This window comes from Suncus etruscus, chromosome 20, assembly GCF_024139225.1.
Source record: "Suncus etruscus isolate mSunEtr1 chromosome 20, mSunEtr1.pri.cur, whole genome shotgun sequence".
Taxonomy (NCBI): Eukaryota; Metazoa; Chordata; class Mammalia; order Eulipotyphla; family Soricidae; genus Suncus; species Suncus etruscus.
The window spans coordinates 11,752,256-11,774,938 of NC_064867.1; the positions used below are offsets into that span (position 1 = coordinate 11,752,256).

At 34.4% G+C, this 22,683-nt stretch overlaps 1 non-coding gene across 1 annotated transcript; it reads right to left on the reverse strand.

Annotated features, from left to right (window-relative positions):
* Nucleotides 1-1,418: 1,418 nt before the first annotated feature.
* On the reverse strand, nucleotides 1,419-1,525 carry LOC125998324 (U6 spliceosomal RNA). The gene has a single exon (XR_007491914.1). It is a non-coding gene; the product is annotated as a U6 spliceosomal RNA (small nuclear RNA).
* Between the last annotated feature and the right edge of the window lie 21,158 nt (nucleotides 1,526-22,683).

Here is a 22,683-nt window from a genome sequence, read left to right on the forward strand (position 1 = left end):
AATCTGTATAATGCCTTGGGGAGTACAATACAAAAACTCCTTCCTTACACCTATATTCATTGCAGCACTATTTACCATAGCAAGACTCTGGAAACAACCAAGATGCCCTTCAACAGACGAATGGCTAAAGAAACTGTGGTACATAGACACAATGGAATATTATGCAGCTGTCAGGAGAGATGAAGTCATGAAATTTTCCTATACATGGATGTACACGGAATCTATTATGCTGAGTGAAATAAGTCAGAGAGAGAGAGAAAAACACAGAATGGTCTCACTCATCTATGGGTTTTAAGAAAAATGAAAGACACCCTTGTAATAATAATTTTCAGACACAAAAGAGAAAAGAGCTGGAAGTTCCAGCTCACCTCAGGAAGCTCACCACAAAGAGTGATGAGTTTAGTTAGGGAAATAACTACATTTTGAACTGTCCTAATAATGAGAATGTATGAGGAAAATCGAGAGCCTGTCTAGAGTACAGGCGGGGTCGGGGGGGGGGGGGAGGGAGACTTGGGACATTGGTGATGGGAATGTTGCACTGGTGATGGGTGGTGTTCTTTACATGACTGAAACCCAAACACAATCATGTATGTAATTAAGGTGTTTAAATAAATTAAAAAAATTTAGTTCTTTCATAGGTCTCAATAGTTTAAAACTACATATAGTTGTGGAATACTTATAAAATTCTAAGAAGTACAACTGCATAATAATAAAAAAAATAGCAGAGCACACATATATACTAAAAATGCTCAGATATTCTTGAACAAAAGAAGTGAGATTCAAATGTGGATATAGAAGTGATCCCTTATGTAAATTTCAAGCAAAGGCAAAATTAACCGAAGATAAAAAATGGGAAAAAATGTAATCATGCCACATGGAAATAGTTCGATAGAAGGAATGTGAAGGAACACTATGTGGGAGCTCCCGTGGTGGCGTTCAGGGAGCCATGTAGTTCTGGAATGAAAGTGTAGGCCAAATAAAAGCCAAGCATATGTCCCAGCTCAAGGAGTACTCTTCTCAACCACAAAGAGCATTTTTCAAACAATATTTTGTTTGTTGTTTTGGCCATACGCAGTAGTGTTAAAGAGTTACCCTGGCTCTGGGCTAAGAAATCACTCCTGGCAGGACTGGGAGACCATTATAATAAGGCCAGGATAGAACGCAGACTGGCTGCATGCAAGGCAAACCCCCTACCTGCTGTGCTACTGCTCGGATCCTTCAGATAAATCTTGACTGTAAAAATGAGTTATGAGGGACCAAAGGGATGGCACGGCATTAGGGCTTTTGCCTTGCAAGTGCTGACTCAGGACGGCCACATTTCAATCCCCTGGCGTCCCATATGGTCCCGCAAGCCAGGAGCAATTTCTGAAAGCAGAGCCAGGAGTAACCCCTGAGCGTCACTAGGTGTGGTCCATAATAAAAAAAATGGTTATGAATAAATTTTGCGTGTCATCCTTGCGCAGGGGCCATGCTAATCTTCTCTGTATCGTTCCAATTTTAGTATATGTGCTGCTGAAGCGAGCACATGAATAAATTTTTTAAAAAATCATCTAATTGTCTATTTAAGGAGAATTCAACGTATAAAATTTAGCATAAACTATATTGTATCAATAGTTGCTGGAACAATGACTTTCTAGAAAAGAACAAAAAATATTTTTATTTTGGTAGAATATGCCAATTTCTATTGATCCCATAAGCCAATCAGCTAATTTTATTATGATAAATTAGAAGAAAAAATACAAATCAGTTTTTATAAACTGGCACATTTCAGTTCTAGCACACTTACTTTAAAAGCAAAGTAAAAAAAATGTGATGAAGTTGAATATGAACTCATACACTTTAAATATAAATCCTCATTTTTTATGATTGACTTCCTCTATACTGGAGGATTATATCAGGAGGGAAAGGAGGAAGAAGAAAGGCTAATTTCCCCCAAGACTTTTATGATGTTTAAAGGGAACAAGCAATGTAAAGATTTGGTTAAGACAAGACATTGAAAGGCCCGAGTGTTAGTACATTGGGTAGGGCATTTGCCTTATAGAAACTAACCATGTTTTTACCCACTATAGTTCCCCAAGCACCTCCAGAAGTAATTTCTGAGAATTTAATGTGTGGCTCAAACGCAAAAAAATAAAGCAAACTTTTAAGACAAGGCACAGGGCAGTTTCATTAAAACCCATTCCTGGACATCTGATCACCCTTCCACATATTAAATGGTGCTAACTTGCAACACACCCATATGGAACTGAGAGACAACAAATGCCAGAACAGAGTTTTCTCTTCTAATATACTGTACAATGCCAAATAGGTTGTCACACTCATAAAAACTATACACTTTAAGATAATGAAGTATATTAGACAATAATATAAAGGCAATATTGAAGTGTCAAATAAAACTGTACAATGGTAAAATAAAGCAGATGCTCCCAGGTGTCTGGCTTGTTCATGGGAAAATGTATATTAAAGCAGAAATAACAGTGTGCACTTGACTGGGTCTCTAAATTTTTACATGTTTGCTGTGCAAGGAAAATCCTGCTGAGAGTCATTGTTTGCGTTTTCTAACCTCTGTTAGGACTGTGGCCTCGCTGACAGAGAGCTGCAACCATTTAAAATTAATTTCCTGGTTGCATTAGCTCAAAGAGATGCTGTCCTTTAAAGGTTATCAATTAATGAAATTCTACTTCAATGTAAACATGGAACCATAAAAGACCTGGATTCTGTAAAGGTGGCCTATTCCTGAGGTCAGTCTGACATTTGCCCCAAGGCATCGCATGACATACAAGAAAGCAGAAATAGTGGTAATTAGGCCTTTTACAATTATCTAATGCCATAAAGAAAATCACTGAAAAAATCTGGTAATTCCAAAAAATATATAGTGGTGAGGAAAATCTCAAGCATCATTCAAATGAAGCCTTGTTTTGTCAATTACTATTCATGCAATCTTTTTTGTTTGTTTTTGTTTTGGGGTTGCACCTAGGAGCACTCAGAAATCACCCCCTGGCTCTGGGGGCTATAAGGAATGCAGGAGATCAAACCCAGGTTCGTCCCTGATTGGCTGCATGCAAGGCAAATACCTTACTACTGTGCTACCACTCCAGCCCCATATCCATGCAATCTTAAAATGTTTCTTAATTGGGAGAACTCATGTCATGATAATAATGCATATCATGCTCTAAACATTTCAAAATATATAGGGATAGCACATTAATAGCTTTATGTATCCATCAACCATTTCCAGAATTGATCTCATTCTGTCACTTTGCTCTTAAAACTTTCATTTTCCATAAAGTATATCTCTCTGGGTTAGGAATTTTCACACTGAAACTCAGATGACCTCCTGCCTGTGCACACATTAAACTGGAAGTACAAGAGAATTAACACCCTGCAGCAAGTCCTCAACTCATAAATGATGGACACTGAACTGTAAAATTTCCTATCCCCCTCATATAGATAGCTCAGTTATGAGGCACCGTGAATTATATAATTTCCCAGAGTGCCCCTAGTCTAATGCCTGTAACAATGACTTGCTTAATAACTACCACAGTTGCTGCCTTTGCTTTGCTGTAATTTTAAACTCCCTGTCCATGTTTGCTGCTTTCATTAATATGCTGCTTGCACACAAATAGTTGTCTTGAGGTCTGCCTTGACTATATCTGTATCCATGTATATAGTCCCTTTGGATCCAAGTCTTCTTGTAATGAAGGTACAAAATAAATCAAAACACTTCAGCCATGATAATATCTATTTTAAAAAAGTAGTGCTATTAATCTTAAAGTATAGAATACATTTGCCTCATTTAAGGCAAAATTTTTGTTTTGAACAATGTATTATTATAGAATTATAGATACCATTACAGTGAAATATTTCAACAACCAAAAATATAAGCCCAAGAAATTCATACTGCTGTTCACTTAACCAGCACTAATTCCCCCTTTGTCCCTTCCTGATATGAAACTATTACTTTTAGATATGTACTAACCTCTCTTGGGAATATATACATAGAATGGGTGAGATGCTATCACCAGACCCAGGACAGAACTTGGTCTGTTTAGTCAATCAGTGTAGGTCTGTAGCTTCTCTTTATCATTTATAATACTCATATTTCTTTTCACTGATAGGAACTTTGATAGGTATCATATGTGTCAAATGATATTCATGCCACGATTTGAATTCAGAGCCAAGACTATAGTGTGGTGCTTCTCTTTATTGCTGTAGGGCTCACTGGATATTTAATTTGACATTTATTTTTGTATTGTTATGGTGTTTCAATTACCTCTTTCATGTTCTCTCTCAAACTGAGGCTAATAGCCACTAGAAGGACTCTGCCCATTTTCAGCATATTTTAATTTTTTTTAATTTTTTTCTTATTCTTTACCCCATTCTATTGCTTTTCTTTCCCTCAAACAAAACCACATAACTCGATTTATCTAGGTTAGCCACTCAAATAGAGGGAGAAACAAGGGAGGGCACCAGGACCAAACAGATGTAGGATCACTGATAGTAAGCTATACAAAGAGGGGACCTCCTACCCCACCAGCCTGGAGGGTGATGGTGGGGGATATGGGCTGCAGAAAGGGAACAGGGAAGGGGGAGGACAAATTTGGTGGTGGGTATTCCCCTGATTCAATGTCAATATTTACCTAAAATACTAATGTGAAAGATATGTAAGCCACTATGATCAAAATAAAAATTAAAAAAATATTCATGCTAAAATATGTTTTAAAAATGGTTTGGACTTATTTTTTATAGCCTCTAGAACCCTTCCTAAGAAACATATGGTTGTCATTTCTGGACTAAAATATTTCAACTTTCATTCAGACTTTTAAATTTTCCTTTGGGGAGGGACATTTTTGGCATAATGATTCTTTCTCAAAAGATTATGAACTATGGTATATAATGTCTATACAATAAGTTAATTTTTTCAAGGTTGTATAAATTTGAAAAATATTTTATATAGCACTTCCCTACCAAAAATAACAAAGAATAAATACATTTCTGAGAGCTTTGGAGTCTTGTTCATTGCCATATTTAATAAAGGTGACACTCCAAACCATACCATATAATGCCAATGTAATTTCCTTTTTACATTAAAAGAAAATATTTCCATGCATTTATTCTCAAGTGGGACATTCTTCCTTTAAAAAAATAAGAACAAATGATTTATTCAATCAGTGTCTTTATATAAAATATTTTCTGGGCAATCAGTGTGCTAATTCTTCAACTCACTTTACAAGTTTACAGAACACAATAGAAGGATCAATTTGGCATTAATTACATGAGAGGAAAACATTGTACTTTGGACCTTACTTAGACATTAAAATGTTATGAAAAAAATTAAATATATTGTATGCTATTAGTACACATGTGGTTGTACTAATGTACCAGCTTTAAATTTATCTTCGAATGGTGAAATGGGAATGTATACAGATTGTAACTCAGAATATGCTTTTTATGGTTTAGGGGGAGAATGGCTTCATGGTTTCACTTTTTTTCTCTTTCCTTAAATTTTCTCATCATCTTTATCATCTATGTCTCTCCACCAAAGGAAATATCCATAAACTCTTTAGATTATGATTTTATTTTATAATTCCACTAACTGTAAAAGCTAAAATCCTTATGAGATTGTAAGAGCAGCAGAAAATCTGATTATTTTGAGTGTTGTTGTCTAGTTTGGTACATCTATATTTAAGGTGTTATCCTGCACCAATCATACTGGATCTCTGGATACAACTATTATTACCTGAGTGAAATAAGTCAGAGAGAGAGAGAAAAACGCAGAATGGTCTCACTCATCTATGGGTTTTAAGAAAGATGAAAGACATTCTTGCAATAATAATTTTCAGACACAAAAGAGAAAATAGCTGGAAGTTCCAGATCACCTCAGGAAGCTCACCACAAAGAGTGATGAGTTTAATTAGAGAAATAACTACATTTTGAACTGTCTTAATAATGAGAATGTATGAGGGAAATGGAGAGCCTGTTTAGAGTACAGGCGGGGGTCGGGTGGGGAGGAGGGAGACTTGGGACATTGGTGATGGGAATGTTGCACTGGTGATGGGTGGTGTTCTTTACATGACTGAAACCCAAACACAATCATGTATGTAATCAAGGTGTTTAAATAAGAAAAAAAGAAAAAAAACTATTATTACTGTCAGTGTTCACTGTTCATTGTGTTTGAAGAGTAACAGCATACATCATGCTTACTAGATATTTATATTCAATTTTCTACTAGCAATTAAAATATCTCAGCTTTTTAAAATGGCACACAAATTCATACTCAATGACCACCCACATAGTATTTTTCCTATCCTTTCTAAAACATCTTTAAGTATTTACTTTAAAATGAACACCAGAAAAAAAATCATACTATAACAACATAGTTTTAGTTTAAATCATCTGCCTTTCCTCCCTCTGTTGATTCTCCTTTATTGCCCAAGGTCACACAAACATATGGCCATGGAGGTGCTTAGTAAGGTTGCTTTTCTTTAGTTGTGCTGCTGGAAACAAGTCCACTGGGGAACTATACTCCTGGCCCTGGTACTCACACATATTCTTAGTTACTGTATTCAACAGGTAGTCATACCTTTTAGTGGTGATGATAGTCTGGATGACCTGCCATGTAGCTTGAAATCAAGTGTAGCTAAAGGGATCCATCACTGATCACAGTACAACTAGGCACAAACAACAGAGCTTCCAGGATTAGGATTAACACGTATATTTGTCACAAGGGATTGATTCTGCAATATAGACTTTCAGGTCTATATTTCTTAGTAGCTTTAGCTACTAAGCCATTTCTGTTTCCCATATTCTACCCTTTATACTCTTGGTTCTGACTACAGTGTTAGGAGAAGAAACTATATCATTATGCTTTTGATTATCATTGAGCCAATTGATTCATTCTTGGCAGTAGGTTGAAAGACGAGGACTAACAATGAATTGTAGAATTTCTGAAAAATTTCAATCTATTTCTTTATGATTTTTATTGTGACCAATGTGAATTACAAGTATTTCACAATTATATTTACGGTACATAGTGACAGTGAATTAGGGCAATTCACACCACCAGTGTTATCCTCCTTCATCACTGTTCCCAGCATGCACCCCATACCTTCACTAAACAGCTAGTGTAACAGGTCCCTTTTTTGTATAGCTTGTTGTAGTAGGGTCTCTTGACTGTATTGTAGTTGACTTTGGGTTGGGTATTTCGGTCTGATCATTTTTTTATTTCCACTCAATGCTCCTGAGACTGCTTTGCCCCTAGTACCATCCACCTTTCCCCCCCTTAATTTGTAGGAAGACATAGAAATATGAAGCAGAACAAGATGATTCATATTCTACAGTTCTTTAAAAATTAAAGAAGAAAGTTGGGAGGGAGCACCTACCTTGAAACTATAGTTATTAATTTAAAAGAAAAAAGAAAAAGGAAAAAATAGGGGCATTGGTGTCTCAAGTATTTTTTTTACATAGGCACAATAAGTATTGGGGAAATTAGATTGTAATGTATAAGCAGTATCAACATAAGCATATTTAATTCTACATGGCTATCATTTTGTTAACTCTACTTTAAGAAAACTGAACATGAAAGCCAACATAAACCTGTTCACAAACCACTGATTCTGTCACTTCAAATATTGCTAAACTAATAAGAGATAGGAAGTTTTCTTGTTGTCTGAAAAACAAGAAGTCAGCCAAGCTCGAACTTCAGTACTATGGATTAGTCAAATAAGACATAGAAAAAAAATATGAGTTTTTCTGTGATCTTAAAACTTTTTACCACCTATTAATTTATCGATCAAACTGGGAACTTTATTGTTGGAATATAGAAAGCATTGGAATTATCAAAAGCAGGCTTCGTTGTCTTACATATATGCATGCCTATGTATGTCTATCTGTGTAAAAACTTTATTGTTTCCCCAAATTATAAGTTACTCACTATGGTAAAAACAGCTGTCCCAACTACTAAGAATTCAAACCCCATTTAAAGATTTCTGTTCTCTGCCTGCTTTGAGTAGAGAAAAAACACCAGCTTTAAGATGGAATACTGTGTTCACCATACTACAGGATGAAAATCAAAAAACACTAGTCTTAGAGGATAGCCAAAAGTCAGTTTATGAGAAACTATCATAACAAACAAACTATGATTTTGATACTCGTTTTTGTGGTTTTCCTGATTTCTGATGTTTATGTAAGCACGGCCATCTCTTTATGAAGACAGAAAAAGTAATACCATGGTTATCATAAAGAACCATGGTAGCACATGTAAATAGATATTCCTAACACAGCAGTCTCAAAATGAGCTCATCTCATTTAGGTTTCATTAACTCTAAGTGAATCCTAGTTTTAGGACTGATTATTTTTTATTGAAAACAGAATTACACAAGTTTTCCTCAGCAGAAAAACTGAGGCAAAGATTTAATAGTAGCCTAAAGACTAAAGATTCATTTACTGAGTGCATTTTGTTTAAATGAAAGTAGATTATAATCTATTAAGTGTTCAGGTTCACTTGAGAATAAATTATTTCCCCTCCTAATAACAATAAGTATAATGATAACAGCCCGCCTTTTAAAATCTTTAATAGTTTTCTAACCCTTTCCATACGGCTAACACCTCTTCTAGTCTAGTAAAAACCCATAAAATGTAGATACTGATTTAATGATAAATGTTCACCACGATATGTTGATGTCTAACATCCAGTACTTTATGTGTGACCTTATTTGGAAACATTTTTCTATGGAAACAGTCAAGTTAAAATAATAAATTTAGGTCCTAATCTAGTATGAATTACAAAATATTTAATAAAGATAGGAAATGCAGAGAAATCGTAGCAGACAGTTCATATAAGGACACACAGGAAGAATAACATTCTTTGAGTCAAGGAACACCAAGAGGCTACAAGATGCTAAGTTTCTTGTGCATTCCTGAAGTCTTTCAATTTAATTTATTTGTGGAGGGTGGAGGCTTGGAGCCTCCTGGTGGTGCTTAGGAACTATTTCTGGTTTTGAGTTTGAGATTCACTCCAGGAAGTACTCAGGAGGTCAGGAGGAGCAAGTTATTAAACTGTGGCTCTCCACATACAAAACCTGCACTCAGTTCTTTCAGATTTCACTTGAACATTTCAACATGCTCTTTTAACAAGTCTCTTGTAATGGACTGTGTTAATATGGAAATTTATTCTTCTGCTTCATAAATAGAGGAGCTATAGTTCCAAATATATGAATCTCTAGATTTACATGGTGACTGCTTTCAGAAGCAAGTATTATCTTGTAAGTAAGGGCTTGCAATTTCATAACAGAAATGTACTGGTTAACAGAGCATATTTTTGACCCCCCAACAGAGCATATTTTTATAAAATACTTAAATGTGTCCTATATTGTATCAACTACAATAAACAATTAACAGAGAAATATTATCAGTATCCTTGGAAAATGAATGGCAATTTTGGGAGACCAGACAGTATAGCATGTGGGGTAATTAGCTTATATGCAGTCTAATAGGGTTCTAACGAAAAACTGTTAGAATTGTTCTTACCCTAAGCACCACCAGAATGATCCCTAAGTATAGAGCCAGGAGGAAGCCTTATAAGTCATCAGGAGTAACCCCAGAACAAAAACAAAATAATAACAATTTTGATAATATTCACATTGAGTAAAGCTAGGCGGGAAGGGTCCCGATATGTCTCCTTTTAAGTTTGTGCTAAGTTTGGTGCTAGAATAATATGAGCATATTTTTCATCATGTTAGAGATCATTTTGTTGTGCTAAAAAGTTACTGTTACTAACTTATAATTTAATTTATTGACTATTCACTAAAATTATAATATCAATAACAATCATTAAAATGCCTAACATACTTATCAGTATTATTACTCAAATATTGTGTCAAACACTTTCTCCTCTAAACTTTACAACTACACTATTTGTAGGTACATAATGATACAACTTTATAGATAAGAAAATAATACACAGAGAGAGGTCATATATTTAATCATGAATGGCTACCAAAAGAATAGGTGCACACGCCAAAAAAGAACAAAATATTTAATCAAAATCTAAAACCATTCTTCTCTGTTTATTAACTGACCATAAAATATCAGGAACTTGCTTCTATGAATGAGCTATGTAATAGTGCAACATTTAGGGTGTTTGCATGCACATGACTGACGAGTTTGTTCCATGAACCATATGTGATTCCCTGAGCCCCAGGAGTGATTTCTGAGTGAAGAGACAGGAATAACTCTTGAGCACTGCAGATGTGGGTCAAAATAAAACAAACATATAAACAAGTCTTTTAAATGGCATATACACCTATATGGGTAAATATTTATCTTCATATTTAAAGAGTGACATCCTTAATTTATACATAGACAAAATGTGTTGGGCTGGGGGCAATCATAAAGCAGGTAGTCTGCTGACCCAGGTTCAATCCCCAGCATCCCAGATGGTGCATCAGGCATTAGCTGGAATAATTCCTGAGTAATGAGCAAGAAGTCAATCCTCATTGACTTACAGTATTACCAAACAAACAAACAAAAAAGAAAACTTCTTGGGCTTCTTTAGTTTTTGGTGGTAAACTATGAATAACAGTATTAAAGAGGAGATAGGGATAATAAAAGTGGCAAATCATAGAATGTGAATTTTATCTTCTAAGTAAGTAAATCTAGAAAACAAATTTGTATTTTAGTAAGAAATTACAGATGGCAAGTAAAGTTTTGAAATACAAATAAGACATATGAAGTTGGAGAACAGATTTGTATTTATGTCCAACAACTTTCTTTCCAAATAAAAGTTCTACTTTTAGGTCTTATAGTTTATATTGAGTCAAACCTATTATCAGTATCTAAAAAACAGATAAAATAAAAAAGAAGAAAGGGAAGAAAAGAAGCTCACACAAAAGTGTCATTGCTGAATGACAGAAATGTTAGGTCTATTTAGCCTTCATCTAAAGTTTATATGAAGTTTATATGAGAAGTCTAATAGCATATACCCAAATGTTTCATTTTTCTCTTCTCATATTTTCTGTGAGGTCTGAGGTGTGTATTTGTGCGAATAGCTCATACTTTGTAAATACAATACAGTACTAATATAATTTATCAAATTCAACTACTAGTTTACTTTTCCTATTTCATCATCAATAAGATTATTTTTTCTATCGATGATTCTTATTCAGGGGCTTTCACATAATGTGTGCCTTATGTCAGGGAAGCTACTCCCACCCCCTCATGCTGTGGAAATCCAAAACAGATAGTCTGATTCCAGGTATTATGAAATTAGCTCTGCAGCAGTAGGCTGAGTAATGGGCAGACAATAGAGATGAGGAAGGACTGGTCCATGGTAGAAAACCTTCCACTAAAAATGGGGGAGTGCAGTTCGGGCAGAGAAGGGATCTCTATGACAATGATAGTTGGAAATGATCATTTTGGATAAGAACTGGCTGCTTAAAGGAGACAAAGTGATATGCATGATACCCTTTTACTAACTGTTGCAAATCACAGTGCCTAATAGACAGAAAGGAAGAGAGAGAAAGAATATAAAAGAGAGAAAAAAAACTGCAGAGGTATGCAAGTTGGGAGAGCAGGCTAAAAAGTGGGTGACATTGTTGGGAGAAAATATGCACTGGTGAAGGGATGGGTATATTGGAAATTGTATGACTTTTTGTAATTATATATTTTTATAACTATATATCTCACAGTGATTTAATAAAAGTATTTACTTAGAAAAATGAAATAAAACACTAAAAAATAACTAAAATAAGTGAGGTTTTGGGGGGCCAGATGAATAGCCCAGCAGTAGGGTGTTTGCCTTGCACACAGCTGACCTAGGATAGACCACCGTTCTAACCTAGTCACCCAAACCTAGAGTGATTTCTGAGTGCAGAGCCAGGAGTAATCTCTGAGCATCACTGGGTGTGGCCAAAAAACAATAACAACAACAACAACCAAAAAAATTGTAAAAAAAAGTGAGGTTTTTGTTGTTGTCTTTTGTTTGGGGGCAACAACTGGCCGTGCTCAGGGGTTACTCCTGACTGCGCTCAGAAATAACTCCTGACAGACTCAGGGAACCATATGGGGTGCCCGGGATTGAACCCGGGCCCATCCTAGGTCGGTAGTGTGCAAGGTAAATGCCCTACCCCTGTGCTATCACTCTGGCCCCAATTTTCAAAGATACTTTGTCTCTTCAGAGCTTCAGTGGTCACACTGATTATCATTCACTTGATATAAAAGCTTCAAAATGAAAGAACTTGAAAGATAGCTATTCAGGGGCTGCTTGACCTAGGCAATATTATAAAGTAGTAACAACTAGTCTTTGGGGCCGGAGAGATAGCATGGAGGTAAGGCGTTTACCTTTCATGCAGGAGGTCATCGGTTCGAATCCCGGCATCCCATATGGTCCCCCGTGCCTGCCAGGAGCAATTTCTGAGCACGGAGCCAGGAAAAACCCCTGAGCACTGCCGGGTGTGACCCAAAAACCACAAAAAAAAAAAAAACCTAGTCTTTGACTATGCTAAACCACACACATTCTAAGATATGCTCATTATCATATCAAAATCTAACATACAATAACTAATGTGAAAAACAATTTTATGTAACTATTTTTTGTTTTGTTTTGTGCCATACCTGCAGATCTCAGGGGTTTCTCTGGGCTCTGAGCTCAGAAATTACTCCTGAAATTCTAGGGGGACCATATGAGATGCCAAGAAACGGACTGGGTTGGCAGTGTGCAAGGCAAATACCCTACCAACTATGTTCTTGCTTTGGTCCCAATATAACCACTGTAAAGGCAACTCTTTTTTTTTTTTTTTTTTTTTTTGGTTTTTTTGGGCCACACCCGGAGTTGCTCAGGGGTTACTCCTGGCTGTCTGCTCAGAAATAGCTCCTGGCAGGCACAGGGGACCATATGGGACACCAGGATTCGAACCAACCACCTTTGGCCCTGGATCGGCTGCTTGCAAGGCAAACACCGCTGTGCTATCTCTCTGGGCCTGTAAAGGCAACTCTTGTGTAGAACTTTTTCTTATAACACACTCACTTAGAGAATGCAATATAACAAAGATAATCAAGATTTTTTTTGCATTTTTATAATCATTTTTATTTTGACCATATTGGCTTACGTATCTTAATGTCAAAAAATTTAAATTTAAATCAAGGTTAAATAACTGGCTTTATTTTTCAATCTCTGCCTGCTCTCCTCCTGCCTGCTCTCCTCCTGCCTCCTCCCATGCATGCCTTTGCAGTTTTTGCTCTCTTTCTTTCTTTCTCTTTTAACCTCTTTCTCTCTCTCTCTCTCTCCCTTCTATTAGACATTATGGTTTTCAATCTTTTGTAAATGGGTATTATGCATTTCACTTTTCTTTTTTTATTATTATTTTAAACTTTAAACATAGTTTATTATGATTTAGGTTACAAGGTTCAATAGCTTTCATGTTACGGGTATTGATTTATAAAACTGTCCAACTTGTGACCAAGATGTATATAATCCACCCACTACCTACTCTGACCCAGTGTTCCTTCAACGTAGCCCTATCTCATATATCGATTGACAGTTACAACTTTGGATCATAATGTTACTTACCTTAGCACCACCCATGTTCTCCTTTTATGTTCCCATGTTACTTCCTGGCAGCCTATTTCCTTTCCTGTCCACTTGCCAACCCAGCAATTTCAGGTCTATATTATAATCTCTAAGGTTTATTATTGATTGATATTTTGCATACCCTTTATTTGTTTCTCTATATAATATAGATGGGTGAGCTCATCTTGTACTTGTCCTTCAATCTCTGACTAATATGCACTCAGCAAGCTTGCTTTTAATACCTTCCAACTTTCTATAAACTGCATGACATCATTTTTTTTCTAGGGTTTAGTAGTCTGTCATTTATAGACATCAGACTTTTTATATATTCTTATCCTATTGGATTTTTTAGGTTGCTTCCAAATCCTTAGTTAACTAAGAATTGCAATGAGCATAGGCATGTATATATATTTTAAAATAAATGGGTTTGTGTTTGGAGGGTAGAGAGGCGTTTCACAGCCCAGATACCCTGGGAACCAACATGTCTCTCTGAGACAGTACCATATTTTTCAGCTACACTTTACTTGGTTTGCTCTCTCATTTATATCAATACTCTAACATTTAAAAACCATGCCTTTAAGTTCTGACTCATTCATTCACCAGACTCATTTATACATCACTGACTTGGCTCATACATTTTGACATCTCCTTAAAATTAACAATTCTAACTTACCAGTGTATGTTGTAAACAGTATTAAAACTAGAATTTCAGCTACTGTTGATATGGGATGTGAAATGAACTGTGCTTTATCTAGTATTTCTTTTCATTTCTTCTTCAATTTATGAAACATTATAGCCAATATAAACTCCACATTTGTTGATTATATAGGAGTCACCAGGAAATAAATCAAAATTTCTCTTTACCATTACTTTACCTTTTGATTGGTATGTAGTATTTATATAAATGCAGTATTTATCTTGTTTACATATACATTCATAGACAAGATACATGCTACCATTGCCAATTTATAAAAGAGAACATCCTACATCCTTTTCAATATATGTAATGTCTCACACAACTTTTCAAGAGATATTCTCTTTAAATTAGAATCACATACGTATTAGATCAAGGACCATTATTTTTTAGTCATGGCTCTACTACATAGCATGAAACATAGTATAGTATTGATGAAGTGGTTTGGTAAAACTAGAGGGAGCTTATGAAATAATGAATTGATAATAGATGGATTTAGGAATAGCCTGATTCCATTAAGTTGGCAGAAATTTCAATATCAGTAAATCTTCATTTGGAGATATACACATAATATAGAGAGAGATTTAGATCATACAAGTGATGCACAGTGCTTTAGAGCCATTCCTAGCAGTGCCAGGGGTTCATGTGTGGTACAAGTTTTGCCTTTGAAGTTTTGCTCTAAGTTTATAATATTTATTTTACTATTATGGGTGTAAAATGGAGTATTAGTAGCAGTACAGCACTAAAAAATTAACAAACATCAGAGTAAAACCTGTGGAAAAAGTTATTGCTTTCCTTTATTAAATAGAAAAAAAGTGGTTTTCAAAGATATACAAAATTATGACTAATGGGTTTTTATCCAGATAAATATGAAAAAAATAATTCTATTAAAGAAAATAAAGGGTCCAGAAAAATAGTAGATATGAAGATTGCCATGTTCATGGTCCACTTGGGTTTTATGTCAGGCATCTCATGTGGTTGTCCAAGCCCTACCAGGAGTAATTCATGAATACCATGTCAGTAGTAACCTGTGAGCAATGCTTGTTATTGATAACAAAATCAAAAATATAAATATAAAATCATAAATAAATATAGAAAAATATAAATAAGATAATATAAAATAAAAATATATTTTCCAAATATTTTGTAAGAAGGAGCTGACCACTCAAAAATCTACAATTCTCCCATTTTGATTTTAGTAGTTTCAGATACTCAACAGCCAATACCTACAGCCAAAATTAATACAGACATGATATTTAAAGACCACAATCATAACTTTTATTAGAATATGTTGCTATAACTACCTTTTGCTATTAGTTACTGATAAATCTTAATGTGCCTAATTTATAAATTAAAATTTATCACAGATATGTATGGTTAGGTAAAAAAAAATAAAAGCGAGTTCAGTACAATTCTAGACATCCATTTCTAAGATTGGAATGTACTTTCTGCAGGGACTATTGCTGCTCAGGAAAAAAAAGCAGTAGAAAAGAGTAAATGACTTCATTTATTGCTTCATGGAAAACATAATAAAAGTATATGATGCATTATATTTCATAAAAACTGTCTATATTATATCTTAAATATTTGCTTTGAAATCTGATTAAATGAGAACATTTTTATTTAAAATGTTGTTGACATGTATCTACATTTAGATTCTTAGAAGTTATGAATATATACTTGATGGCTTAAAAACCCCTCACCTTTTCAAATCTTATTTAAGATATAGATTGCTTTACTGTACAAAAGCCTGACAAATACACAGCTATTCCCGAATAAACATAACCAATAATGTGTCTCTTAAATATAACAAAGAAGCTGGTTGCACAAAGAAGGAGTATTTTCTCAGTATTGCTTGGAATCAGGCTCCCAGTTTCTAGACAAGTTGTGTATTTAGGGTCTATCTATGCTGCTGTTCAGGGTTCAAATTTTTTTGTTTGTTTTGTTTTTGGATCACACCAGCTGCGCTCAGGGATTACTCCTACTTCTGCATTCAGAAATCTCTCATGGGATCATATGGGATTTCAGGGATCTAACCAGGCCTGATCTGTCCCAGGTCAGTCCCATGCAAGGCAAATGCCCTACTGCTGTGCTATCATCACTCCAGTCCCTCATGGTTCAATATTAATAAAGCCTTCCATTATATCTCCACTGTACTTGTTTCAACAACACAGTCCTCTTCTTTGTGACCCTAATAACTATTTTTGAGGATTCCATCTATTATTATCTAATTGTATTATGTAATACACCTATTTTATGCTTGACACCATATATTGATTTCTCAGCCTAAAACACTTTGATGGCTCTGCTCAGATCTCTTCCAACACCTTTTATAGCTGTTTGACCCCTTTCAACTTGCTAAAGCCACTTATTATGATTGACTTTGGAAGAATATTCTGCTGGTACTCAAGCTGTTTTGTTCAAAAGCAAAAAGTTCTATAGCACCTTGGGTATGGCATTTGCCTTGATGAAACCTATCAGAGTTTGACTCTTGAGATCCGAAATGGTCCCCTGAGCACTGCAAGACTAATTCTGGAATGCAGAGCCAGGAGAATCCTCTAAGCATAGCTTTGTGTGAAAACAAACAAACAAAAAAAAATCTCTAAAGAATCTGTGAACTGATGTCTTCCTTATGCAATATTTGGCAAATAAATAACATGTGTAGGCTTATAAAAGCTATAGTACATTTTGATATGGTTGTCCTAGGAAGGTGAGTGCCATATACTGGAAATTTTTAGCAACATAAATACATTTATTTTTATTTTATTATTGGGGGAATGGTGTTTCTAATCAATCTAGATATTAGAGCTATTGACTTAACCCAGATTGCAGTTAAGTACTAGATTCCAAGGCTAGAGTACTGCAGTGGCCCCTCAGTGTCCTGTATCACCAGGGCCCCGTGAAGGTGCTTGGGAAATTCCAAGTCACAGCCACAGTGCTTGGCAGGTCATGTAATACCAGAAATCTTAGCATGTTCATTTATCTCTGTTTTTTCTTCCCACTCCCTTACATTTCTTAGGTCTATTAATCAAAGTAGAGCATGGTGATTTTCTCTTGAGACCTCCTAAGTGAGTCTCCCCTCTGTTTTCACTAGAATTTCACACTTGTGTCTATATTCCTAACCTCATTTTATAAGAACCAAATTTTCTTGGGCCTCTTTCCCTTGCACTCTTGTCTTTTTAAAATATTTTGCTTGTTTTGACACTGAGTCTTTCCTTATTAAATAATTTGCATAGGAATCATCCTTATAGATGTTTTTTTAAGAAATTATCTTATTATATAATCCTAAAATAAGCCTATGTTTGCTCAGATGATATTTTGATAACAACTCTAAGCATATCTGCTTTAAAGAAAGAGAAGGTAATAGCAATTAAAATGGGCTAAGAAATTCAGAGAAACTTCTCCATAAAATTGATGAGAATATGAAAAAATTTCAAAATTACATTTTTACAGAAATCCACATATTTACAAATCATACGTGGTTTAAGAATGTAAATTCAAGAAAGAAGCCTAATCTCAGAAAACATAGAGTTTATAATCTTTTAACTTGGTCGTTTCATTTTCTTCTTCCAATTTTGTGGTAGAATTGTAAAACCAATACTAAAACCAACAGTCTGACAATCATAATGGAAAGTAGCAATCTAACAGTCACTGAATAGTAGAATAGGGAGGGAGCTATTTCAAAACCAAATTCTTGAGATATTACTGTTTTATTGGTCTGTTCATTCTCTGCAAAGCCACATGCATAGAATTTGCTTTCTTTTGACCTGAATCTCACTACGAAAAATTTATCAAATAATATAAGTGGTAATATTTATCAGCATAGCTTCGAAAAGATAGTACAAAAGTTGGAGCTCACAAGAAACAAAATAAGATGAATATTCTGTTGGAAGGATTACAGGTACTTTGAATCATAGTCTTGAGCAGTCATTGATAAATTTTATATCAAAAAATAAACATTAAAACTATTTTAGCCATCTTCTTTTATTAATTTTGGGCCACACCAAGTGGTGCTCAGAGGATACTTCTAGTTCTACACTCAGAAATCGCTCATGGCAAGCTCATATAGGATGTCCGAGATCAAATCCCAGTCAGTTGCATGCAAGTCAAATGCCCTACCCATCATGCTATCACTCCAGCCTTATTATAGCTATCTTACCTAAACCCTAATTAAAATGTTTTAAAAATGTCTACAAAAGACTTTAAAAATATTATGTATTTCTGCTTAGATAGAAGGCCACAATGTTTTCAGTTTTTACTATAATTTAGGAAACAGAATTATAAATTATGATACTGATATACAAGATTTCTGTACTTAACCACCACCAATGCACCTATGACTCTTGATGATTGTCCCTATGTCATCTCTAGTCAAATCTCCATTCCCTTATATCCCACCACTGCTTGTAAATCAATTTTAAATCCAAGACACATAACTTGTCATTTTAATATTATAATTTTGTTTCTCTATATTTCACAGATTAATGAGTTCATTTGCTATTTGTATTTGTTCTCTCTATGATTCATTTCACTTTATCTTCAGTCCCATTCACAGTTCAGGAAATAGCATGTTTCAATGTATATTTTTATATTTGGTCTCTTGGAAAGATGCATTTTTGATAGTGCTCAGGCCACCATTTTTGGTATTGTGCCTAAGACTGATTGTGATGCTTCGGTATTTTATGGAATACCAGAATTCAAACCAGTGTTGGCAGTGTATAAGACAGGCACCTCAACCTCTGTATCTCTCTGTTTCAAATTTGACCTTGTCTTATTGTGCATAGCATTTCATTGTATTTACTTGTAATGATATATGTAATTATATTAATCTATATTTTATATGTATGTATATAATAAGCTTCTTATATACTCATTGATTATTGAATATGGATGGTTACTGTATATACTGGCTGTTATATTAAGTGCTAAAATAAACATAATGTGCATATATGTACATTATCTATTTTCAAATAAATGTATTTGTGTTGGAGGGGTGTTGATGCCAATATCTAGAATCTCGAAGTCAATACTTTCGGTGGGTTTATATTTTACTGTTTTGAAGATTCTCCATATTTGTTTTACATTGAGACTGAACCACACAACATTCCCACCTGCACCGAACAAAGATTTCTTAAATACTATACCCCACCAACACTGTTAATTTCCGGTGTTTTTGACATATGTCATTCTTTTTGGTGCAAGATGATATCTCACTGTTGTTTGATTTGCATTTTCTGATCATAAAAATGATGAAAACACTTTCATCTGTCATCTGACAATGCACATTCCTTTTTTGGGGAAATGTCTCTATATCACATTCTCCAGTTTTTGATGGGATTGCTGCTTTGTTGATTTGGAGGCTTCACGACTATATTTAGGGCTGTGCATATGTCATTTAAATAATGGTCTAAACCTAAAAGAAAATAAGAAGTAAAAGCAAACACTAAATAATCTGCCTAAAATTTTATGGTAAACCTCAAGTACAGAATATCTTTGTCAAAACTGCTAACTTGTTGTATTTTTTATATAAAAGGGAATATGTTCTTGGGGCCGGAGTGGTGGCGCAAGCTATAAGGCATCTACCTTGCATGCCCTAGCCTAGGACAGACTGTGGTCGATCCCCTGGCGTCCCATATGAACCCGTAAACCAGGAGCAATTTCTGAGCACATAGCCAGGATCCCTGAGCATCGCTAGGTGTGGCCCCAAAACAAAACAAAACAAACGAAAAGGGAATTTGTTCAAATAATTACTGGGCTAACAGAAATATAAGTTTTCAATGGCTATACATAAAACAGTTCAAATTTTTGGCAAAGTTTCTAAAAGAAAGACAGCATCAGTATACTTTATTTCCAGGGAGAAAGGACAACCAATTTTTCAGGCTTCCACATTAATTATTTTAAATACTGAGTTTACAATGGTATATTGTGAGAATAATAAAGTAACAAGAATATATTGCCCATTAATAATAAAAAGTTCACAAAAATATCCTAAGGTTTTCATATATTAGACTTCAGAAATACAAAACTTTAAGTTATAAAATGTTTAAGAACTAAAGGCAACTACATGAAATAAGTAATCAAAACTATAGAGACTTAAAAAGTGTAATTTTACAAACCAAATTTAAATTCAAGAGTTATAAAGTACAATAACTGAATTTTAAAAAGTGAGCAAGAGGTACTCAAAAGCATATTATTAAGTAGGAAAAATTTGCAATAGTTAAGAGAGCACAATTGAAATGGTCTTTTTTTTAGAAAACAGAAAGAACTGGTAATAGGGCTCAGTGATAGAACATGACTTGCTTGTAAGATACTCTGGATTTAATTCCTGAGATAAAAAAAACAAACAAATTAATTAAATTAAGTATGTAAAATGAATGAGTAAAAAAAAGAAACTCTGGAGATAAAAGGGAACACTTGTAACTCATGCATTCCATAAAATATATAATTAACATTTTAGAAGGAAAGAGAAAAAACTTTATAAATAATATCTGATGAAATAATGCCAATGAAACTTACAAAATATAATTTATTTTTGTTTTGGAGTTTCATTGGGTACATATCAGGGTTTTCTCCTGGCTCTGAACTTAGTGATCATTTCTGGTAGGACTTGGGGCCATATTTAGTGCTCGGCAATGAATCAAGGTTGACAGTAGGCAGGGCAAGCATCCTCTGTTCTGTACTATCTCCCTCGCCCCAAATTTTATTCATTTTAATACTAATCTAAACATACAGTGATGACAATTAATTTCAAGTCAAACTCAAGACACACCAAGACATATTAAACAAATTAACACATTTGAAGATATTATGAGAATTTTATTATTAAGAAAGAAGTAATGTCGAGTCAAGAATCCTCAATAAGATTAGTAGCTAATTTCTCATTAGAAGTCATGAAAACCTGAGGCAATAGAATAGTATATCAGTAATTATGAGAAAAAAATGATCTGAAGCAAAATTATTTTTCAAATTCAAATTAATGAACCCTAAAAGAATTGGTAGTTAGCAAAAGGGCAATAAAAATAGCTAAATAGAGCACTTTAGGATGAACATACAGTATATCAGAAAATGAATATAAAAATAAATTATCAGTTAAGCTAACTATATAGGAAAATATAAAATATGATAATATATGGAGAGTAAATGTCTTATTTATAATACATTTTTCCTATTTGGTGAACAGAAAATTGCAAAAGCAGTAACTTAAATTCAATGTAGATGTATATAAAGGATGCATTTATATAATTTATATAAAACTGATACTACTAAGGATAGTTGAGAGAATATAAAAGTAAAAGTTTACATATTGATGGTTTTAAGTTTGTAATAATTTTTCAATATTTTTATAAATAAAAATTGTGATCTACAGGGCACCAATAACAAAAATAATAAAAAAATATACAGAAATAAAAGGCCAGGGGATTCAAATGGTACACTATTATGTCAAAGATATAATACAGTAGATAATTCACTTGTGTTACATATGATTGATCCTGGAAGTACATATGCTTCCCTGAACCCAGGTATGATCCCTCAGTGCAGAATCAGAAATAATCCCTAAGTACCACAGAATGATGTGTCCCCACCTAAAATATAAAGTACACTAGAAAAGTAAGAAAAAAATATGCCAAAAGTGGAAAATCAAGAAAAAAAGATGTAATTTAGAAAAAAATAACATAATGGAATATATCAATCTTACCACATTTTAAATTTTATTAACTTTAAACTCATTAAAATTCTAATTAAAAGTCATCTAATAATGGCAAAGTATTTTTCTTTAAAAATATATGGGGTATGGGCCTGGAGAGATAGCACAGCGGCATTTGCCTTTCAAGCAGCCGATCCAGGACCAAAGGTGGTTGGTTTGAATCCCGGTGTCCCATATGGTCCCCCGTGCCTGCCAGGAGGTATTTCTTTTTTTTTTTTTTTTATTTAAACACCTTGATTACATACATGATTGTGTTTGGGTTTCAGTCATGTAAAGAACACGACCCATCACCAGTTCAACATTCCCATCACCAATGTCCCAAGTCTCCCTCAGGGGGTATTTCTGAGCAGACAACCAGGAGTAACCCCTGAGCACCGCCGAGTGTGGCCCAAAAACCAATATATGTATAGGATATGATTGTATACTAAACAAAGCCACAACAATAGTATTGCATATCCAATAAATTAGCTATATTAAAAAACATTTAAAATAACCAGCATTAAAAATGTTGCCAAGAAATTGGAAATTTGAAGCTGAAAAGATAGGTAGCAAATTTACATTATACATGACCCACCTGGATTAGATAATTGGGTTCCAAATGTTACCAGGAATGTTTGCCAGGAATGACCCTGGAACCAAGAGTAAGTCCTGAGAACTGTCAGGTGTGGCAAAGAAAGAAAAAAGAAGGAAGGAAAAAAAGGAAAAAAAGAAAAGAAA